Source organism: Tupaia chinensis, unplaced genomic scaffold (genome assembly GCF_000334495.1).
Source record: "Tupaia chinensis unplaced genomic scaffold, TupChi_1.0 Scaffold139833_1, whole genome shotgun sequence".
Lineage (NCBI taxonomy): Eukaryota > Metazoa > Chordata > Mammalia > Scandentia > Tupaiidae > Tupaia > Tupaia belangeri.
In genome coordinates this window covers 571,548-577,547 of record NW_006199712.1, presented here as the reverse complement: position 1 = coordinate 577,547, position 6,000 = coordinate 571,548, and the positions used below count along the sequence as shown (strand labels likewise).

At 36.0% G+C, this 6,000-nt stretch overlaps 1 long non-coding RNA gene across 1 annotated transcript in view; it reads left to right on the top strand.

The window, feature by feature from the left end:
- The first annotated feature begins 213 nt into the window (after positions 1 to 213).
- LOC102476702 (uncharacterized) overlaps positions 214 to 6,000 on the top strand; it is a 68,470-nt gene continuing 62,683 nt past the window's right edge. Inside the window, exon 1 of the long non-coding RNA XR_001371429.1 lies at positions 214 to 357. This is a non-coding gene — a long non-coding RNA (uncharacterized LOC102476702). The remainder of the gene's footprint in view (positions 358 to 6,000) is intronic.

Sequence of the window (6,000 nt, the reverse complement as noted above, 5' to 3'; positions counted from 1 at the left end):
ACATATATATATATACATATATATATAAAGGCTAGAAACGTAAGGTCACATTCAGCAAAGCTCTTCTGAGCATCACTTGGTGTCACTCCAGACCTGACAAGGAAGCAAGGCCAGACCTCTGCAAACCCAGCTTTGGCAGGGGCCCACATTCCAGGCACTGTTCTTACAAGGTCACACTGACCCAGAGAGTAGTACACAAGGACACAAAGCAACCACTGGGACTGACAGCTGAAACAAAAACAAAACTACGAAAAGTCTAGCACACGTGCAATGTGACAACGGTCTCCCAGAGGAGCTGAATCAGTCGTCTTATAAAGAGACCCCTTTCTGAGACATCTCTGGCTTCAGACGCCCCAGGTACGTTTGCTCAATAAACTTTCTTTTTTCTCTGGAGATGGTATCTTCTGAGTCTTACCCTGAACCATGACAATGTCTAGCATGTTTTTCAAGCTGCCAGGTTCTAAATTCCAAGCAAAAGCTCGTGAGGGGTCTGGATCCCAAAGCACTGCGCTTAATCAGTCATCGGACTACAGGGCTGACCCAGTCACCTCTTACTAGGCTCCCCTCCCCAAATACTGTTGCCTTTGGGATTAATTTCTAACACATGGATTTGTGGGATTACATTAAAAACAGAGCATCGTGTTTATGTATAACTAGCACTTGATTTCTCTTGATCTTATACTATAATTTTAGAGAGTTTACACTACAAATTTTAAACAACAATACATAGGTCTCGCTGTTGACTGTACGGCTATATAATTATGGCATTACCTTGTCAATTTTGGAAACTAATCCCTTCAACACTCATTCAATTAGTAGTAGACTCTCCTAAATATTGTTTTACTTAAGTGAAACAGATATCATTATACTTAATGTTTTATAGATGGCAGAAGAAGCAGAGTAAATTGAAAGTTTTGTGTCGGACAAACCTAAGTGATGATCCCTCTTTTTTATATTTTTGCTTAATACAAGTCATAGGAGGCTACTTAATATTTGGAAAGCTCAGGTTACTTATTAAAATGATGAGAGTTGAAGATAATGTCTACTCAACATCCAGCACAGTTTCCGAGAAACATTTCTTGTGATCTTGATAAGTGGTTAAATTAAGTTGCTTTGTAGAAAGGTAACGATTTGAGCAATGCATTTTACATCTACCCTTCTAAAGTAAATCATGGAAAAAATAAATTTTTTAGTGCTTGCACAAATAGAATTTTAAATTACATAGTGAAGTTACTTTCTTAGAAAAGCTAACTTTCTGATTACATCAAAGTACATTCTTTAGAGAATATTTACTGTGTGTCCATACTATGGTTGAAATGGAAGGTATAGCTGAGAATAGAAATTGTAAGGAAATGTTTCATCAGGTTATTATACAGTCATTTTTCTTGCAGATATAGTCCATGAAAATCCTAAATTTCATATTTAATTATATAGTTTTCATTGGGAGTATATTATTATAGAGGGCAATATTTAATTTCATTTTACAACTTCCAGAATGTACTGCTTGCTTATAACATCTCTATAAATCATTATTTAAAAAACAAACTCAGGGACCAGCAGTTAGCGTAATGGCTATGTCACTGAAATCCCATGTAGCCGACTGCGGTTTGAGTCCTGGACCTGGTGGCTTAAACTCATGCCAGGCACGTGTGTGTGCGTGCCCAGGATCCTGAGAGGAGAATGGAGGAGAAGGGATTGTGGTGTGGCCATCCCCCCTTGGGGGGTGATTTCTCGCTTTCTATCTCTCTGTCTCTTTCTGTCTTTCTGGTGAGTACACACACTCTATAGCAAAAACCTCTCAAAAAAAAAGTCCTGAATGTTGGGAAAAGTCAATGACATTTCTTTGTATCCAATTTAATTTAGTAGAAATAGCATTAATTGGAACTGCATTTGTGACTGCACTCGTTATTGTCATGAGAAATATAAAAATTTATAAGAAATAATAGGTAACTTAGTATACAGATGAGGAATTCCTAAACTAAAGTGAGTCAGACCATGGGCATCTGAACTCTGATGTGTATACACTGAAGTATAATATCATAGTAGGGTGATACCCTTTAGAACATTACATAAGACTGGGGACCAGCAGACTGCATAATGGTTATGTCACTGAACGTGATTTACTGGGTTTCGTGTCCCAGACCTGAGTGCTAAAACCTCCTGCCTGGTGAGTGTGCCTGTGTGCCCAAGATTCTGAGAGGAGAACTGAGAAGGGGTTGCCCTGTGACCATTCCCCTATGGGGCGATTTCTTGCTTTTTGTCCTGCTTTCGGTCTCCGTCCTTCTTGCAAGCTCATGCACCTAATAGCCAAAATAAATAAATAAATAAATAAATAAATAAATAAATAAATAAATAAACATTACATGATACTGAAAAGGGCCAGATAGCAATAGTAATTAGAATTGGATTTTCCAATGGTGTATTGGTAAAAAAAAAATAAATAAAAATAAAAAGTGATAAATGATGTGAACAGTTTCACTGAGATACAACTGTCATGGATTAAACAGTGTGAAAAGAGCACAACAATGAGCTTTGACGTACCTATACATCTGTAGAGCCAACACCATAATCAAAACTGAGAGCATACATTACAGAACAAACCAAAGTTTTCTCATGCCTGTTTCTAATCCTTCTGCTGTGTGCCTCCATGGTCCACCTTCTACATTCAAGCACTCATCTTTCTCTTATGATAGATTAGTTGGTAGTTTTTAAGAATTTTACATGAGTGGAATCCTATAGTCTGCTTTTTCTTATATGAAGAGTTCTGATTGCGTTCATTCAACATGATTCTGAGAGTCCTCCATGTTGTTTTATGTCAATAGTTCGTTTATTTTTATTACAGAGCAGTATTCAATTTTTGTTCAATAATTTATGGGGTTATATACATTTGAGTTAAAAGGAAAGATACCGGGGCCAGGAGATTGCATAATGGTTACCTCACTGGATTCCTATGGTTCGAGTCCCAGACCTCGTGACTTAAAACTGACACTGGGCTTGTGTGCGTGCATGCCCAAAATCTCAAGAGGAGAATGGAGGAAAAAGGATTGCAGTGTGGCCATTCCGCTGGGGTGTGCTTTCTCACTTTCTGTCTCTCTGTCTCTCTCTGTCTCTCTGGTGAGCGTACACACTTTATAGCAAAAATCTCTTAAAAAAAAAGTAAAGCTACTTTGACTACTCATGTAGAAGTCATTGTATGAACATTTGCTTCATTCTTCTTCAGTAAGTCTGGAGTAGAATGACTGGGTCATATGATAGATGCACATTTAACTTTTTTAAACATCTGTCAAATTGTTTTCCAAATGGTTGAGTCATTTTACATTCTCACTAACAGTTTAAGATAGTTCTCCTTCCACATTTTCACAGACACTCAACAGGAGCAGGCTTTTAAAATTTAATCATTAACACAGCATTGTATTGGCATTTTAAGATGAGTTGAATTTTCATTTCTCTATTGTCAATTTTTTAACTATTTTTCATATCTTATATACTGTCTTTATATCTTCCATTCCTACCAAGTTTTTTTTTGTTCAAAACATTGTCTTGTTCCTTACTACTGAATTTTAAGAGATTTTCATATATGCTGGGTACAGGTCATATATCAGTTAAAGGATTTCAAAATACTGACTCTCAGATTATGGCTTTTCTTTTCGTTCTCTTAGTGTCTTTAGAAGACCAGAAATGATAAATGACTTTTTACAATCTGAACATGAAGTGGTTAATTTATTCTTGATGTAGATTAAAAAAATATTTCTGCCAGAAAAAAAACGCTTCACACACATACTCCATATTCATTTATAGACACAATGTCAGAATGAACTACCAAAATGGTAGAAAAGCTTTCATTTAGGGCTAGAGTGAAAAGCATACTAAGAGTCTTTTCAAATTAAGAGAAAAATAATTTTATAAACTATTATTTGCCAAAAACAGACTACATTCTAGAATAGTTAAATGTTAACAAACCTTTCAAGTTCTGTGTTTTAAAATTCTACACAGTTTTGGATTTGGTATAATTATTTCTTTAGTAGTTATTGTATAAATGTGTATTATTAAAACTATTAGTAATATTTTTAAAACTTTGTAGAAAAATAATTAAAATATGAGTTTATTTCTGGTAAAAAAATCAAACAACTTAAATTTTTAAAATAATTCATTTTCTGCATACTTTTGAAGACAGTCACAGTAGTGATTATCAATAGTACTGATAATGTCTTATGTTCATCCCTGGGCTTTAAAACCTAAGTCACTGTGAGCATTTGCTATTTTTTCCAACTCCCATTCCTTCCACCTGTTTTCATGGGACATTACTTCTATGACAATCAGGGCAAAACACATCTGCTTTCAAGTAAGACAGAGAAAGAGAGAGAAAGAGAAAGAAATCATCCCCAAGAGGGTTGGCCTCACCATAATCCTTTCTCTTCCATTCCCCTCTCTGGATTTGAGGCATGTTTCCACACATGCCCAGTTTGATTTTTCAGGCAGCCAGGTCCAAGACTTAAATCACACATCAACCCTGTGTGGTCCAGTGCCTTAACCACCATGCCACCTGCTGTCCTGAGGCATATTATTTCTTAAATGTGACTGTCATTATGAATGATTCACTTCTCAAGCACCTTGTCTTCACTGTAACTTCCTGGAGGCCCACATATCTTTACTATAATACCTTTCATAGTAGGCTTTTGACAATATATATTTCTGATTGGAATGTAATAGCCATTCTGTATTCATCTCTACATCTTTCCTTTGCCTTATCCTTAAATAGTTTAAATAAATGATAGAATCTATTTTCCTGAATAACACCATTTTAAACTGAAAAAATAAACGCACATAAGTAGACAAAGTATAATGTAAACTTTTATTGTTTTGAGTAGTGGAGGAAGTAATGGGTGAACTATACACAGAGATATAGCTACATGTCATTGTTACAGAAAGGATTAATCTAAGTCAAAATTAGTCAGTAAGCATTTCATTGCATAGTTTGCATTTTTTTAAAGAGAGATTTTTTTGCTATAAAGCATATGAACTCACCAGAGAGACAGAGAGAAACAGAGAAAGTGAGACATCAACCCCCGGGGAGATGATCACACCACAGTCTCTTCTCCATTTTCCTGTTGGGATTTTGGGCACACACACATGTGCACCCAGCCTGAGTTTGAAGCCTCTATGACTGCGACTCAAACTATGGTCAGCCATGTAGGAGTCCAGCAATGTAACTGTTAAGCCATTTGCTGGTCCTTAATACAGGTATTTGATCTTAATGACTAGAGACACAGTGAGTTTAGGTATTTATCCTCTGTGTGTATGTGTATGACTGTGTGTGTGTTTTTTCTATTAAGTTTGGAAGAAAAGGAAAACAAAGTTCATTCTTTGGAGGAAACAGTAGTATTTCCTGTCTTCTTATCTCTTAGGTCTGTCCTACAGTCTTTGCTTTTAATCAAAGAATATTAAGATTATGCCTCACCCCTTAATGATAGAAGAGAATAGCAAAGAAAAAGAGACTCATACACAGTAATTAATACTCACAAGGAATATATTTGTTATATGGAATAAAAAAGGAACTTAAAAAATAAGTAGCTCTGGCTACAATGAATAAAAACTGGATGTTTAATTATTGTTATAACTGCTAACATAAAAGTAGCCTCAGTGGCTAAGAACTGAGAGACTAAACATTCAAGTTTGCAGAGAACAGGCCTAGTTTATATATTTCTGCTATGATACCATTCATCTTAACATTTGTACTGGGCTGCTTGTTTTTGTTTTTGATTTTTTTAATAGCTTATTTTCAGAGAATTTTTTGTTATAGGGTACACACATTCACCAGAGAGACAGAAAGTTAGAAAGCAAGAAGTCATCCCCCAAGGAGGATGGCCATGTAGCAATCCCTTCTCCTCTATTCTCCTCTCAGGATTTTGGGCACTTACGCCCACACGCCTGGTGTGTTTTAAGTCTCCAGGTCTGGGACTCAAACTGCAGTCAAATATGTGAGAGTTTAGAGACATAACC